Raw genomic sequence first — 18,673 nt, 5'->3', positions numbered from 1 at the left:
AATAACTAATCAATTTAATCTAGCTGGTTTCTGCTGTTTAAATATGTTGTATAGGACATGATTTTGCACAATATATGTCAAATTCAGTGTAATCCAACAACAAGTTTAAAAGTTATAGCCATTCGTTCAAAAAGTGCTTGTCTCACCGAGTTGAAGCGTTTTTGATTCGAAGTGGAAACAACTGATGAATTTCATCAAGCTGGTGTCTGCTGTGGAAATATGTTGATCAGGACATGATTCTGCACAATATATGTCAAATTCTGTGTAATCCAGCCACAAGTTATAACCATTCGTTCAAAAATTGCTTATCTCACCGAATTGAAGTGTTTATGATTCGGAGTGGAAATAAGTAAGGAATTTCATCAAGCAGGTTTATGCTCTTGAAATATGTTGTTGAGGACATGATTCTGCCCAATATATGTCAAATTCAGTGTAATCCAACTACAAGTTTAAAAGTTATCGCCATTCGTTCAAAATGTGCTTATCCCACCGAGTTGAAGCGTTTTTGATTCGGAGTGGAAATAACTAATGAATGTCATCAAGCTGGTTTCTGCTGTTTAATTATATTGTTTAGGACATGATTCTGCACAATATATGTCAAATTCAGTGTAATCAAGGGACATATTTAAAAGTTATAGCCATTTGTTCAAAAAGTGGTTCAAAAGCTGGAGTCGAAACGTTTTTGATTCGGAGTTGAAATAACTAATGAATTTCATCAAGCAGGTTTCTGCTGTTGAAATATGTTTTTTAGGACATGATTCTGCACAATATCTCAAATTCAGTGTAATCCAGCCACAGGTTATCGCCATTCATTCAAAAAGTGCTTATCCCACCGAGTTGAAGCGTTTTTGATTCGGAGTGGAAATAACTAATGAATTTCATCTGGCAGGGTTATGCTTTTGAAAAATGTGGTTGAGGACATGATTTTGCACAATATATGTCAAATTTAATGTAATCCAGCCACAAGTTATACCCATTTGTTTAAAAAGTGCTTATCCCACCGAGTTGAAGCGTTTTTGATTCGGAGTTTAAATAACTAATGAATGTCATCAAGAAGCTTTCTGCTGTTGAAATATGTTGTATAGGACAATAATTATGAACAATATATGTCAAATTCCGTGTAATCCAGCCAAAGAGTTTTAAAGTCATAGCCATTCTTTGAAAAAGTGCTTATCTCACCGAGTTGAAGCGTTTTTTATTTGGAGTGGAAATAACTAATGAATTTCATCAAGGTGGTTTCTGCTGTTTAATTAGGTTGTTTAGGACATGATTCTGCACAATATATGTCAAATTCAGTGTAATCCAGTAACAAATTTAAAAGTTATAGCCATTTGTTCAAAAAGTGGTTATCTCACCGAGTCGAAGCGTTTTTGATTCAGAGTGGAAATAACTAATGAATTTCATCAAGCTGGTTTCTGCTGTTGAAATATGTTGTTCAGGACATGATTGTGCACAATATATGTTAAATTCTGTGTAGTCCAGCCACAAGTTTAAAAGTTATAGCCATTCGTTCAAAAAGTGCTTAACTCACCGAATTGAAGCGTTTATGATTCGGAGTGGAAACAACGAATGAATTTCATCAAGCAGGTTCATGCTTTTGAAATATGTTGTTCAGGACATGATTCTGCAAAAAAGATGTCAAATTCTGTGTAATCCAGCCTCAAGTTTAAAAGTTATCGCCATTCGTTCAAAAAGTTTTTATCCCACCGAATTGAAGCGTTTATGATTCGGACTGGAAATAAGTAAGGAATTTCATCAAGCAGGTTTATGCTCTTGAAATATGTTGTTGAGGACATGATTCTGCCCAATATAGGTCAAATTCAGTGTAATCCAACTACAAGTTTAAAAGTTATCGCCATTCGTTCAAAATGTGCTTATCCCACCGAGTTGAAGCGTTTTTGATTCGGAGTGAAAATAACTAATGAATTTCATCAAGCTGGTTTCTGCTGTTGAAATATGTTGTTGAGGACATGATTCTGCACAATATATGTCAAATTCTGTGTAATCCAGCCACAAGGTTAAAAGTTATAGCCATTCGTTCAAAAATTGCTTATCTCACCGAGATGAAGCGTTTTTGATTCGGAATGGAAATAACGAATGAATTTCATCAAGCTGGTTTCTGCTGTGGAAATGTGAAGTTCAGAACATGATTCTGCACAATATATGTCAATTTCAGTGTAATCCAGCCACAAGTTTAAAAGTTATAGCCATTTGTTCAAAAAGTGCTTATCCCACCGAATTGAAGCGTTTATGATTCAGGATTGGAAATAACTGATGAATTTCATCAACCTGGTTTCTGCTGTTTAATTATGTTGTTCAGGACATGATTCTGCAAAATATATGTCAATTTCTGTGTAATCCAGCCACAAGTTTAAAAGTTATAGCCATTCATTGAACAAGAGCTTATCTCACAGGTTGAAGCGTTTATGATTCGGAGTGGAAATAACTAATGAATTTCATCAAGCTGGTTTCTGCTGTTGAAATATGTTGATCAGGACATGATTCTGCACAATATATGTCAAATTCTGTGTAATCCATCCAAGAGTTTAAAAGTTATAGCCATTCATTGAACAAGTGCTTATGTCACCGAGTTGAAGCGTTTTTGATTCGGAGTGGAAATAACTAATGAATTTCATCAAGCTGGTTTCTGCTGTTGAAATATGTTGATCAGGACATGATTCTGCACAATATATGTCAAATTCTGTGTAATCCAGCCACAAGTTATAACCATTCGTTCAAAAAGTGCTTATCTCACCGAATTGAAGCGTATATGATTCGGACTGGAAATAAGTAAGGAATTTCATCAAGCAGGTTTAATCTCTTGAAATATGTTGTTGAGGACATGATTCTGCCCAATATAGGTCAAATTCAGTGTAATCCAACTACAAGTTTAAAAGTTATCGCCATTCGTTCAAAATGTGCTTATCCCACCGAGTTGAAGCGTTTTTGATTCGGAGTGAAAATAACTAATGAATGTCATCAAGCTGGTTTCTGCTGTTGAAATATGTTGTTGAGGACATGATTCTGCACAATATATGTCAAAGTCTGTGTAATCCAGCCACAAGGTTAAAAGTTATAGCCATTCGTTCAAAAATTGCTTATCTCACCGAGATGAAGCGTTTTTGATTCGGAATGGAAATAACGAATGAATTTCATCAAGCTGGTTTCTGCTGTTGAAATGTGAAGTTCTGGACATGATTCTGCACAATATATGTCAATTTCAGTGTAATCCAGCCACAAGTTTAAAAGTTATAGCCATTTGTTCACAAAGTGCTTATCCCACCGAATTGAAGCGTTTATGATTCAGGATTGGAAATAACTGATGAATTTCATCAAGCTGGTTTCTGCTGTTTAATTATGTTGTTCAGGACATGATTCTGCAAAATATATGTCAATTTCTGTGTAATCCAGCCACAAGTTTAAAAGTTATAGCCATTCATTGAACAAGAGCTTATCTCACAGGTTGAAGCGTTTATGATTCGGAGTGGAAATAACTAATGAATTTCATCAAGCAGATATATGATTTTGAAATATGTTGTTGTTGACATGATTCTGCACAATATATGTCAAATTCAATGTAATCCAGCCACAAGTTTAAAAGTTATCGCCATTCTTTCAAAAAGTGCTTATCTAATCGAGTTGAAGCGTTTTTGATTCGGAGTGGAAATAACTAATGAATTTCATCAAGCAGGTGTCTGCTGTTGAAATATGTTGTTTAGGACATGATTCTGCACAATATATGTCAAATTCAGTGTAATCCAGCCACAAGTTTAAAAGTCATAGCCATTTGTTCAAAAAGTGGTTATCTCACCGAGTCGAAGCGTTTTTGATTCGGAGTGGAAATAACTAATGAATTTCATCAAGCAGGGGTCTGCTGTTGAAATATGTTGTTTAGGACATGATTCTGCACAATGTATGTCAAATTCAGTGTAATCCAGCCACAAGTTTAAAAGTCATAGCCATTCGTTCAAAAAGTGCTTATCTCAACGAGTTGAAACGTTTTTGATTCGGAGTTAAAATAACTAATGATTTTCATCAAGAAGCTTTCTGCTGTTGAAATATGTTGTTTAGGACATGATTTTGAACAATATATGTCAAATTCTGTGTAATCCAGCCAAGAGTTTAAAAGTCATAGCCATTCATTGAAAAAGTGCTTATCTCACCGAGTCGAAGCGTTTTTGATTCGGAGTGGAAATAACTAATGAATTTCATCTATCTGGTTTCTGCTGTTTAAATATGTTGTTCAGGACATGATTCTGCACAATACATGTCAAATTCAGTGTAATTCAGCCACAAGTTTAAAAGTTATAGCCATTCGTTCAAAAAGTGCTTGTCTCACCGAGTTGAAGCGTTTTTGATTCGGAGTGGAAATAACTAATGAATTTCATCAAGCTGGTGTCTACTGTTGAAATATGTTGTTCAGGACCTGATTCTGCACAATATATGTCAAAATTCAGTGTAATCCAGCCATAGGTTTATAAGTTATAGCCATTTTTTTCAAAAAGTGGTTATCTCACAGAGTCGAAGCGTTTTTGATTCGGAGTGGAAATTACTAATGAATTTCATCAAGCAGGTTTCTGCTGTTGAAATATGTTGTTTAGGACATGATTCTGCACAATATATGTCAAATTCAGTGTAATCCATCTACAAGTTATAGCCATTCGTTCAAAAAGTGCTTATCTCACTGAATTGAAGCGTTTATGATTCGGAGTGGAAATAACGAATGAATTTCATCAAGCAGGTTTATGCTTTTGAAATATGTTGTTTAGGACATGATTCTGCACAATATATGTCAAATTCAGTGTAATCCAGCCACAAGTTTAAAAGTTATAGCCATTCATTGAACAAGTGCTTATCTCACCAAGTTGAAACGTTTTTGATTCGGAGTGGAAATAACTAATGAATTTCATCGAGCTGCTTTGTGTTGTTGAAATATGTTGTTCAGGACATGATTCTGCACAATATATGTAATATTCATTGTAATCTAGGAACAAGTTCATAAGATATAACCATTCGTTCAAAAATTGCTTATCTCACCGAGATGAAGAGTTTTTGATTCGGAGTGGAAATAACTAATGAATTTCATCAAGCTGGTTTCTGCTGTTGAAATATGTTGTTCAGGACATGATTCTGCACAATATATGTCAAATTCTGTGTAATCCAGCAACAAGTTTAAAAGTTATAGCCATTTGTTCAAAAAGTGGTTATCTCACTGAGTCAAAGCGTTTTTGATTCGGAGTGGAAATAACTAATGAATTTCATCAAGCAGGTTTCTGCTGTTGAAATGTGTTTTTTAGTACATGATTCTGCACAATATATGTCAAATTCAGTGTAATCCAACCACAAGTTTAATAGTTATCGCCATTCGTTCAAAAAGTGGTTATCTCACTGAGTCAAAGCGTTTTTGATTCGGAGTGGAAATAACTAATGAATTTCATCAAGCAGGTTTCTGCTGTTGAAATGTGTTGTATAGGACATGATTCTGCACAATATATGTCAAATTCAGTGTAATCCATCTACAAGTTATAGCCATTCGTTCAAAAAGTGCTTATCTCACTGAATTGAAGCGTTTATGATTCGGAGTGAAAATAACTAATGAATGTCATCAAGAAGCTTTCTGCTGTTGAAATATGTTGTTTAGGACATGATTCTGCACAATATATGTCAAATTCAGTGTAATCCATCCAAGAGTTTAAAAGTTATAGCCATTCATTGAACAAGTGCTTATGTCACCGAGTTGAAGCGATTTTGATTCGGAGTGGAAATAACTAATGAATTTCATCAAGCTGGTTTCTGCTGTTGAAATATGTTGATCAGGACATGATTCTGCACAATATATATAAAATTCTGTGTAATCCAGCCACAAGTTATAACCATTCGTTCAAAAAGTGCTTATCTCACCGAATTGAAGCGTATATGATTCGGACTGGAAATAAGTAAGGAATTTCATCAAGCAGGTTTAATCTCTTGAAATATGTTGTTGAGGACATGATTCTGCCCAATATAGGTCAAATTCAGTGTAATCCAACTACAAGTTTAAAAGTTATCGCCATTCGTTCAAAATGTGCTTATCCCACCGAGTTGAAGCGTTTTTGATTCGGAGTGAAAATAACTAATGAATGTCATCAAGCTGGTTTCTGCTGTTGAAATATGTTGTTGAGGACATGATTCTGCACAATATATGTCAAAGTCTGTGTAATCCAGCCACAAGGTTAAAAGTTATAGCCATTCGTTCAAAAATTGCTTATCTCACCGAGATGAAGCGTTTTTGATTCGGAATGGAAATAACGAATGAATTTGCATCAAGCTGGTTTCTGCTGTTGAAATGTGAAGTTCTGGACATGATTCTGCACAATATATGTCAAATTCAGTGTAATCCATCCAAGAGTTTAAAAGTTATAGCCATTCATTGAACAAGTGCTTATGTCACCGAGTTGAAGCGATTTTGATTCGGAGTGGAAATTACTAATGAATTTCATCAAGCTGGTTTCTGCTGTTGAAATATGTTGATCAGGACATGATTCTGCACAATATATGTCAAGTTCTGTGTAATCCAGCCACAAGTTATAACCATTCGTTCAAAAAGTGCTTATCTCACCGAATTGAAGCGTATATGATTCGGACTGGAAATAAGTAAGGAATTTATCAAGCAGGTTTATGCTCTTGAAATATGTTGTTGAGGACATGATTCTGCCCAATATAGGTCAAATTCAGTGTAATCCAACTACAAGTTTAAAAGTTATCGCCATTCGTTCAAAAAGTGCTTATCCCACCGAGTTGAAGCGTTTTTGATTCGGAGTGAAAATAACTAATGAATGTCATCAAGCTGGTTTCTGCTGTTGAAATATGTTGTTGAGGACATGATTCTGCACAATACATGTCAAATTCTGTGTAATCCAGCCACAAGTTTAAAAGTTATAGCCATTCGTTCAAAAATTGCTTATCTCACCGAGATGAAGCGTTTTTGATTCGGAATGGAAATAACGAATGAATTTCATCAAGCTGGTTTCTGCTGTTGAAATATGTTGTTCAGGACATGATTCTGCACAATATATGTCAAATTCTGTGTAATCCAGCCACAAGTTATAGCCATTCGTTCAAAAAGTGGTTATCTCACCGAGTCGAAGCGTTTTTGATTCGGAGTGGAAATAACTAATGAATTTCATCAAGCAGGTTTCTGCTGTTGAAATATGTTGTTCAGGACATGATTTTGCACAATATATGTTAAATTCTGTGTAATCCAGCCACAAGTTTAAAAGTTATAGCCATTCGTTCAAAAAGTGCTTATCTCACCGAATTGAAGCGTTTATGATTCGGAGAGGAAACAACTCATGAATTTCATCAAGCATGTTCATGCTTTTGAAATATGTTGTTCAGGACATGATTCTGCACAATATATGTCAAATTCAGTGTAATCCAACCACAAGTTTAATAGTTATCACCATTCGTTCAAAAAGTCCTTATCCCACCGAGTTGAAGCTTTTTTGATTCGGAGTGGAAATAACTAATGAATTTTATCAGGCAGGTTTATGCTTTTGAAAAATGTGGTTGAGGACATGATTCTGCACAATATATATCAAATTCAGTGTAATCCAGCCACAAGTTATAGCCATTCGTTCAAAAAGTGCTTATCTCAACGAGTTGAAGCGTTTTTGATTCGGAGTTAAAATAACTAATGATTTTCATCAAGAAGCTTTCTGCTGTTGAAATATGTTGTTTAGGACATGATTTTGAACAATATATGTCAAATTCAGTGTAATCCAGCCAAGAGTTTCAAAGTTATAGCCATTCATTGAAGAAGTGCTTATCTCACCGAGTCGAAGCGTTTTTGATTCGGAGTGGAAATAACTAATGAATTTCATCTATCTGCTTTCTGCTGTTTAAATATGTTGTTCAGGACATGATTCTGCACAATACATGTCAAATTCAGTGTAATCCAGCCACAAGTTTAAAAGTTATAGCCATTCGTTCAAAAAGTGCTTGTCTCACCGAGTTGAAGCGTTTTTGATTCGGAGTGGAAATAACTAATGAATTTCATCAAGCTGGTGTCTACTGTTGAAATATGTTGTTCAGGACCTGATACTGCACAATATATGTCAAAATTCAGTGTAATCCAGCCATAGGTTTATAAGTTATAGCCATTTTTTTCAAAAAGTGGTTATCTCACAGAGTCGAAGCGTTTTTGATTCGGAGTGGAAATTACTAATGAATTTCATCAAGCAGGTTTCTGCTGTTGAAATATGTTGTTTAGGACATGATTTTGCACAATATATGTCAAATTCAGTGTAATCCAGCTACAAGTTATAGCCATTCGTTCAAAAAGTGCTTATCTCACTGAATTGAAGCGTTTATGATTCGGAGTGGAAATAAGTAAGGAATTTCATCAAGCAGGTTTATGCTCTTGAAATATGTTGTTGAGGACATGATTCTGCCCAATATATGTCAAATTCAGTGTAATCCAACTACAAGTTTAAAAGTTATCGCCATTCGTTCAAAATGTGCTTATCCCACCGAGTTGAAGCGTTTTTGATTCGGAGTGGAAATAACTAATGAATGTCATCAAGCTGGTTTCTGCTGTTTAATTATGTTGTTTAGGACATGATTCTGCACAATATATGTCAAATTCAGTGTAATCAAGGAACAAATTTAAAAGTTATAGGCATTTGTTCAAAAAGTGGTTCAAAAGCTGGAGTCGAAACGTTTTTGATTCGGAGTTGAAATAACTAATGAATTTCATCAAGCAGGTTTCTGCTGTTGAAATATGTTTTATAGGACATGATTCTGCACAATATCTCAAATTCAGTGTAATCCAGCCACAGGTTATCGCCATTCATTCAAAAAGTGCTTATCCCACCGAGTTGAAGCGTTTTTGATTCGGAGTGGAAATAACTAATGAATTTCATCTGGCAGGGTTATGCTTTTGAAAAATGTGGTTGAGGACATGATTTTGCACAATATATGTCAAATTCAATGTAATCCAGCCACAAGTTATACCCATTTGTTTAAAAAGTGCTTATCCCACCGAGTTGAAGCGTTTTTGAATCGGAGTTTAAATAACTAATGAATGTCATCAAGAAGCTTTCTGCTGTTGAAATATGTTGTATAGGACAATAATTATGAACAATATATGTCAAATTCTGTGTAATCCAGCCAAAGAGTTTTAAAGTCATAGCCATTCTTTGAAAAAGTGCTTATCTCACCGAGTTGAAGCGTCTTTTATTCGGAGTGGAAATAACTAATGAATTTCATCAAGGTGGTTTCTGCTGTTTAATTAGGTTGTTTAGGACATGATTCTGCACAATATATGTCAAATTCAGTGTAATCCAGTAACAAATTTAAAAGTTATAGCCATTTGTTCAAAAAGTGGTTATCTCACCGAGTCGAAGCGTTTTTGATTCAGAGTGGAAATAACTAATGAATTTCATCAAGCTGGTTTCTGCTGTTTAAATATGTTGTTCAGGACATGATTGTGCACAATATATGTTAAATTCTGTGTAGTCCAGCCACAAGTTTATAAGTTATAGCCATTCGTTCAAAAAGTGCTTAACTCACCGAATTGAAGCGTTTATGATTCGGAGTGGAAACAACTAATGAATTTCATCAAGCAGGTTCATGCTTTTGAAATATGTTGTTCAGGACATGATTCTGCACAAAAGATGTCAAATTCTGTGTAATCCAGCCTCAAGTTTAAAAGTTATCGCCATTCGTTCAAAAAGTTTTTATCCCACCGAATTGAAGCGTTTATGATTCGGAGTGGAAATAACTAATGAATTTCATCAAGCAGGTTCATGCTTTTGAAATATGTTGTTGAGGACATGATTCTGCACAATATATGTCAAACTCAATGTAATCCAACCACAAGTTTAAAAGTTATCGTCATTCGTTCAAAAAGTGCTTATCCCACCGAATTGAAGCGTTTATGATTCAGGATTGGAAATAACTGATGAATTTCATCAAGCTGGTTTCTGCTGTTTAATTATGTTGTTCAGGACATGATTCTGCAAAATATATGTCAATTTCTGTGTAATCCAGCCACAAGTTTAAAAGTTATAGCCATTCATTGAACAAGAGCTTATCTCACAGGTTGAAGCGTTTATGATTCGGAGTGGAAATAACTAATGAATTTCATCAAGTAGATATATGATTTTGAAATATGTTGTTGTTGACATGATTCTGCACAATATATGTCAAATTCAATGGAATCCAGCCACAAGTTTAAAAGTTATCGCCATTCTTTCAAAAAGTGCTTATCTAATCGAGTTGAAGCGTTTTTGATTCGGAGTGAAAATAACTAATGAATGTCATCAAGAAGCTTTCTGCTGTTGAAATATGTTGTTTAGGACATGATTCTGCACGATATATGTCAAATTCAGTGTAATCCATCCAAGAGTTTAAAAGTTATAGCCATTCATTGAACAAGTGCTGATGTCACCGAGTTGAAGCGTTTTTGATTCGGAGTGGAAATAACTAATGAATTTCATCAAGCTGGTTTCTGCTGTTGAAATATGTTGATCAGGACATGATTCTGCACAATATATGTCAAATTCTGTGTAATCCAGCCACAAGTTATAACCATTCGTTCAAAAAGTGCTTATCTCACCGAATTGAAGCGTTTATGATTCGGACTGGAAATAAGTAAGGAATTTCATCAAGCAGGTTTATTCTCTTGAAATATGTTGTTGAGGACATGATTCTGCCCAATATAGGTCAAATTCAGTGTAATCCAACTACAAGTTTAAAAGTTATCGCCATTCGTTCAAAATGTGCTTATCCCACCGAGTTGAAGCGTTTTTGATTCGGAGTGAAAATAACTAATGAATGTCATCAAGCTGGTTTCTGCTGTTGAAATATGTTGTTGAGGACATGATTCTGCACAATATATGTCAAATTCTGTGTAATCCAGCCACAAGTTTAAAAGTTATAGCCATTCGTTCAAAAATTGCTTATCTCACCGAGATGAAGCGTTTTTGATTCGGAATGGAAATAACGAATGAATTTCATCAAGCTGGTTTCTGCTGTTGAAATGTGAAGTTCAGGACATGATTCTGCACAATATATGTCAATTTCAGTTTAATCCAGCCACAAGTTTAAAAGTTATAGCCATTTGTTCAAAAAGTGCTTATCCCACCGAATTGAAGCGTTTATGATTCAGGATTGGAAATAACTGATGAATTTCATCAAGCTGGTTTCTGCTGTTTAATTATGTTGTTCAGGACATGATTCTGCAAAATATATGTCAATTTCTGTGTAATCCAGCCACAAGTTTAAAAGTTATAGCCATTCATTGAACAAGAGCTTATCTCACAGGTTGAAGCGTTTATGATTCGGAGTGGAAATAACTGATGAATTTCATCAAGCAGATATATGATTTTGAAATATGTTGTTGTTGACATGATTCTGCACAATATATGTCAAATTCAATGGAATCCAGCCACAAGTTTAAAAGTTATCGCCATTCTTTCAAAAAGTGCTTATCTAATCGAGTTGAAGCGTTTTTGATTCGGAGTGAAAATAACTAATGAATGTCATCAAGCTGGTTTCTGCTGTTGAAATATGTTGATCAGGAAATGATTCTGCACAATATATGTCAAATTCAGTGTAATCCATCCAAGAGTTTAAAAGTTATAGCCATTCATTGAACAAGTGCTTATGTCACCGAGTTGAAGCGTTTTTGATTCGGAGTGGAAATAACTAATGAATTTCATCAAGCTGGTTTCTGCTGTTGAAATATGTTGATCAGGACATGATTCTGCACAATATATGTCAAATTCTGTGTAATCCAGCCACAAGTTATAACCATTCGTTCAAAAAGTGCTTATCTCACCGAATTGAAGCGTATATGATTCGGACTGGAAATAAGTAAGGAATTTCATCAAGCAGGTTTATGCTCTTGAAATATGTTGTTGAGGACATGATTCTGCCCAGTATAGGTCAAATTCAGTGTAATCCAACTACAAGTTTAAAAGTTATCGCCATTCGTTCAAAATGTGCTTATCCCACCGAGTTTAAGCGTTTTTGATTCGGAGTGAAAATAACTAATGAATTTCATCAAGCTGGTTTCTGCTGTTGAAATGTGAAGTTCAGGACATGATTCTGCACAATATATGTCAATTTCAGTGTAATCCAGCCACAAGTTTAAAAGTTATAGCCATTTGTTCAAAAAGTGCTTATCCCACCGAATTGAAGCGTTTATGATTCAGGATTGGAAATAACTGATGAATTTCATCAAGCTGGTTTCTGCTGTTTAATTATGTTGTTCAGGACATGATTCTGCAAAATATATGTCAATTTCTGTGTAATCCAGCCACAAGTTTAAAAGTTATAGCCATTCATTGAACAAGAGCTTATCTCACAGGTTGAAGCGTTTATGATTCGGAGTGGAAATAACTAATGAATTTCATCAAGCAGATATATGATTTTGAAATATGTTGTTGTTGACATGATTCTGCACAATATATGTCAAATTCAATGGAATCCAGCCACAAGTTTAAAAGTTATCGCCATTCTTTCAAAAAGTGCTTATCTAATCGAGTTGAAGCGTTTTTTATTCGGAGTGAAAATAACTAATGAATGTCATCAAGCTGGTTTCTGCTGTTGAAATATGTTGATCAGGACATGATTCTGCACAATATATGTCAAATTCAGTGTAATCCATCCAAGAGTTTAAAAGTTATAGCCATTCATTGAACAAGTGCTTATGTCACCGAGTTGAAGCGTTTTTGATTCGGAGTGGAAATAACTAATGAATTTCATCAAGCTGGTTTCTGCTGTTGAAATATGTTGATCAGGACATGATTCTGCACAATATATGTCAAATTCTGTGTAATCCAGCCACAAGTTATAACCATTCGTTCAAAAAGTGCTTATCTCACCGAATTGAAGCGTATATGATTCGGACTGGAAATAAGTAAGGAATTTCATCAAGCAGGTTTATGCTCTTGAAATATGTTGTTGAGGACATGATTCTGCCCAATATAGGTCAAATTCAGTGTAATCCAACTACAAGTTTAAAAGTTATCGCCATTCGTTCAAAATGTGCTTATCCCACCGAGTTGAAGTGTTTTTGATTCGGAGTGAAAATAGCTAATGAATGTCATCAAGCTGGTTTCTGCTGTTGAAATATGTTGTTGAGGACATGATTCTGCACAATATATGTCAAATTCTGTGTAATCCAGAAACAAGTTTAAAAGTTATAGCCATTCGTTCAAAAATTGCTTATCTCACCGAGATGAAGCGTTTTTGATTCGGAATGGAAATAACGAATGAATTTCATCAAGCTGGTTTCTGCTGTTGAAATGTGAAGTTCAGGACATGATTCTGCACAATATATGTCAATTTCAGTGTAATCCAGCCACAAGTTTAAAAGTTATAGCCATTTGTTCAAAAAGTGGTTATCTCACTGAGTCGAAGCGTTTTAGATTCGGAGCGGAAACAACTAATGAATTTCATCAAGCAGGTTCATGCTTTTGAAATATGTTGTTCAGGACATGATTCTGCACAATATATGTCAAACTCAATGTTATCCAACCACAAGTTTAAAAGTTATCGGCATTCGTTCAAAAAGTGCTTATCCCACCGAATTGAAGCGTTTATGATTCAGGATTGGAAATAACTGATGAATTTCATCAAGCTGGTTTCTGCTGTCTAATTATGTTGTTCAGGACATGATTCTGCAAAATATATGTCAATTTCTGTGTAATCCAGCCACAAGTTTAAAAGTTATAGCCATTCATTGAACAAGAGCTTATCTCACCGAGTTGAAGCGTTTATGATTCGGAGTGGATACAACTAATGAATTTCATCAAGCAGGTTTATGATTTTGAAATATGTTGTTGTTGACATGATTCTGCACAATATATGTCAAATTCAATGGAATCCAGCCACAAGTTTAAAAGTTATCGCCATTCTTTCAAAAATTGCTTATCTCAACGAGATGAAGCGTTTTTTATTCGGAGTGGAAATAACTAATGAATTTCATCAAGCTGGTTTCTGCTGTTGAAATATGTTGATCAGGACATGATTCTGCACAATATATGTCAAATTCTGTGTAATCCAGCCACAAGTTATAACCATTCGTTCAAAAAGTGCTTATCTCACCGAATTGAAGCGTTTATGATTCGGAGTGGAAATAAGTAAGGAATTTCATCAAGCAGGTTTATGCTCTTGAAATATGTTGTTGAGGACATGATTCTGCCCAATTTAGGTCAAATTCAGTGTAATCCAACTACAAGTTTAAAAGTTATCACCATTCGTTCAAAATGTGCTTATCCCACCGAGTTGAAGCGTTTTTGATTCGGAGTGAAAATAACTAATGAATGTCACTAAGCTGGTTTCTGCTGTTGAAATATGTTGTTGAGGACATGATTCTGCACAATATATGTCAAATTCTGTGTAATCCAGACACAAGTGTAAAATTTATAGCCATTCATTCAAAAATTGCTTATCTCACCGAGATGAATCGTTTTTGATTCGGAATGGAAATAACTAATGAATTTCTTCAAGCTGGTTTCTGCTGTTAAAATGTGAAGTTCAGGACATGATTCTGCACAATATATGTCAATTTCAGTGTAATCCAGCGACAAGTTTAAAAGTTATAGCCATTTGTTCAAAAAGTGGTTATCTCACCGAGTCGAAGGGTTTTAGATTCGGAGTGGAAAAAACTAATGAATTTCATCAAGCTGGTTTCTGCTGTTGAAATATGTTGTTCAGGACATGATTATGCACAATATATGTTAAATTCTGTGTAATCCAGCCACAAGTTTAAAAGTTAAAGCCATTTGTTCAAAAATTGCTTATCTCAACGAGATGAAGCGTTTTTGATTCGGAGTGGAAATAACTAATGAATTTCATCAAGCTTGTTTCTGCTGTTGAAATATGTTGTTTAGGACATGTTTCTGCACAATATATGTCAAATTCAGTGTAATCCAGCCAAGAGTTTAAAAGTTGTAGCCATTCGTTCAAAAAGTTCTTATCTCAACGAGTTGAAGCGTTTTTTATTCGGAGTGGAAATAAATAATGAATTTCATCAAGCTGGTTTCTGCTGTTTAAATATGTTGTTCAGGACATTATTTTTCACAATATATGTCAAATTCAGTGTAATCCAGCCACAAGTTTAAAAGTCATAGCCATTCATTGAAAAAGTGCTTATCTCACCGAGTCGAAGCGTTTTTGATTCGGAGTGGAAATAACTAATGAATTTCATCTAGCTGGTTTCTGCTGTTTAAATATGTTGTTCAGGACATGATTCTGCACAATATATGTCAAATTCAGTGTAATCCAGCCACAAGTTTAAAAGTTATAGCCATTCGTTCAAAAATTGCTTATCTCACTGAGTCGAAGCGTTTTTTATTCGGAGTGGAAATAACTAATGAATTTCATCAAGCAGGTTTCTGCTGTTGAAATATGTTTTTTAGGACATGATTCTGCACAATATATGTCAAATTCAGTGTAATCCAACCACAAGTTTAATAGTTATCTCCATTCGTTCAAAAAGTGCTTATCCCACCGAGTTGAAGTTTTTTTGATTCGGAGTGGAAATAACTAATGAATGTCATCAAGAAGCTTTCTGCTGTTGAAATATGTTGTTTAGGACATGATTCTGCACAATATATGTCAAATTCAGTGTAATCCAACCAAGAGTTTAAAAGTTATAGCCATTCATTGAACAAGTGCTTATCTCACCGAATTGAAGCGTTTATGATTCGGAGTGGAAATAAGTAAGGAATTTCATCAAGCAGGTTTATGCTCTTGAAATATGTTGTTGAGGACATGATTCTGCCCAATATAGGTCAAATTCAGTGTAATCCAACTACAAGTTTAAAAGTTATCACCATTCGTTCAAAATGTGCTTATCCCACCGAGTTGAAGCGTTTTTGATTCGGAGTGAAAATAACTAATGAATGTCACTAAGCTGGTTTCTGCTGTTGAAATATGTTGTTGAGGACATGATTCTGCACAATATATGTCAAATTCTGTGTAATCCAGCCACAAGTGTAAAATTTATAGCCATTCGTTCAAAAATTGCTTATCTCACCGAGATGAATCGTTTTTGATTCGGAATGGAAATAACTAATGAATTTCTTCAAGCTGGTTTCTGCTGTTAAAATGTGAAGTTAAGGACATTATTCTGCACAATATATGTCAATTTCAGTGTAATCCAGCCACAAGTTTAAAAGTTATAGCCATTTGTTCAAAAAGTGGTTATCTCACCGAGTCGAAGGGTTTTAGATTTGGAGTGGAAAAAACTAATGAATTTCATCAAGCTGGTTTCTGCTGTTGAAATATGTTGTTCAGGACATGATTATGCACAATATATGTTAAATTCTGTGTAATCCAGCCACAAGTTTAAAAGTTATAGCCATTTGTTCAAAAATTGCTTATCTCAACGAGATGAAGCGTTTTTGATTCGGAGTGGAAATTACTAATGAATTTCATCAAGCTTGTTTCTGCTGTTGAAATATGTTGTTTAGGACATGTTTCTGCACAATATATGTCAAATTCAGTGTAATCCAGCAAAGAGTTTAAAAGTTGTAGCCACTCATTGAAAAAGTGCTTATCTCACCGAGTTGAAGCGTTTTTGATTCGGAGTGAAAATAACTAATGAATTTCATCAAGAAGGTTTCTGCTGTTAAAATATGTTGTTTAGGCCATGATTCTGCACAATATATGTCAAATTTAGTGTAATACAGCCAAAAGTTATAGCCATTCGTTCAAAAAGTTCTTATCTCAACGAGTTGAAGTGTTTTTTATTCGGAGTGGAAATAAATAATGAATTTCATCAAGCTGGTTTCTGCTGTTTAAATATGTTGTTCAGGACATGATTCTGCACAATATATGTCAAATTCTGTGTAATCCAGCCACAAGTTTAAAAGTTATAGCCATTCGTTCAAAAACTGGTTATCTCACTGAGTCGAAGCGTTTTTGATTCGAAGTGGAAATAACTAATGAATTTCATCAAGCAGGTTTCTGCTGTTGAAATATGTTTTTTAGGACATGATTCTGCACAATATATGTCAAATTCAGTGTAATCCAACCACAAGTTTAATAGTTATCGCCATTCGTTCAAAAAGTGCTTATCCCACCGAGTTGAAGTTTTTTTGATTCGGAGTGGAAATAACTAATGAATTTCATCAGGCAGGTTTATGCTTTTGAAAAATGTGGTTGAGGACATGATACTGCACAATATATGTCAAATTCAGTGTAATCCAGCCACAAGTTATAGCCATTCGTTCAAAAAGTGCTTATCTCAACGAGTTGAAGCGTTTTTGATTCGGAGTGGAAATAACTAATGAATTTCATCAAGCTGGTTACTGCTGTTTAAATATGTTGTTCAGGACATTATTTTTCACAATATATGTCAAATTCAGTGTAATCCAGCCTAGAGTTTAAAAGTCATAGCCATTTTTTCAAAAAGTGGTTATCTCACAGAGTCGAAGCGTTTTTGATTCGGAGTGGAAATAACTAATGAATTTCATCTAGCTGGTTTCTGCTGTTTAAATATGTTGTTCAGGACATGATTCTGTACAATATATGTAAAATTCAGTATAATCCAGCGACAAGTTTAAAAGTTATAGCCATTCGTTCAAAAAGTGCTCGTCTCACCGAGTTGAAGCGTTTTTGATTCGAAGGTGAAACAACTGATGAATTTCATCAAGCTGGTGTCTGCTGTTGAAATATGTTGTTCAGGACCTGATTCTGCACAATATATGACAAAATTCAGTGTAATCCAGCCGCAAGTTTAAAAGTTATAGCCATTTTTTCAAAAAGTGGTTATCTCACCTAGATGAAGCTTTTTTGATTCGGAGTGGAAATAACTAATGAATTTCATCAAGCAGGTTCACACTTTTGAAATATTTTTGTTGAAGGCATGATTCTGCACTATATATGTTAAATTCAGTGTAATCCAGCCACAAGTTATAGCCATTCGTTCAAAAAGTGCTAATCTCAACGAGTTGAAGCATTTTTGATTCGGAGTGGAAATAACTAATGAATTTCATCAAGCAAGTTTCTGCTGTTGAAATATGTTGTTTAGGACATGATTCTGCACAATATATGTCAAATTCAGTGTAATCCAGCCAAGAGTTTAAAAGTTATAGCCATTCATTGACCATGTGCTAATCTCACCGAGTTGAAGCGTTTTTGATTCGGAGTGGAAATAACTCATGAATTTCATCAAGCAGGTTTCTGCTGTTGAAATATGTTGTTTAGGACATGATTCTGCACAATATATATCAAATTCAGTGTAATGCAGCCACAAGTTATAGCCATCCGTTCAAAAAGTGGTTATCTCACTGAGTCGAAGCGTTTTTGATTCGGTGTGGAACTGACTAATGAATTTCATCAAGCAGGATTCTGCTTTTGAAATATGTTGTTCAGGACATGATTATGCACAATATATGTCAAATTCAGTGTAATCCAACCACAACTTAAATAGTTATCGCCATTCGTTCAATAAATGCTTATCCCACCGAGTTGAAGCTTTTTTGATTCGGAGTGGAAATAACTAATGAATTTCATCAGGCAGGTTTATGCTTTTGAACAATGTGGTTGAGGACATGATTTTGAACAATATATGTCAAATTCAGTGTAATCCAGCCACAAGTTTAAAAGTTATCGCCATTCGTTCAAAAAGTGCTTATCCCACCGAGTTGAAGCGTTTTTGATTCGGAGTGGA

The sequence above is a fragment of the Fistularia commersonii genome, chromosome 9, assembly GCF_037954325.1.
Source record: "Fistularia commersonii isolate RoL2024-O1a breed Wild chromosome 9, RoL_Fcom_v1.0, whole genome shotgun sequence".
In the NCBI taxonomy this organism is placed as follows: Eukaryota; Metazoa; Chordata; class Actinopteri; order Syngnathiformes; family Fistulariidae; genus Fistularia; species Fistularia commersonii.
This window is presented reverse-complemented; position numbering follows the sequence as displayed.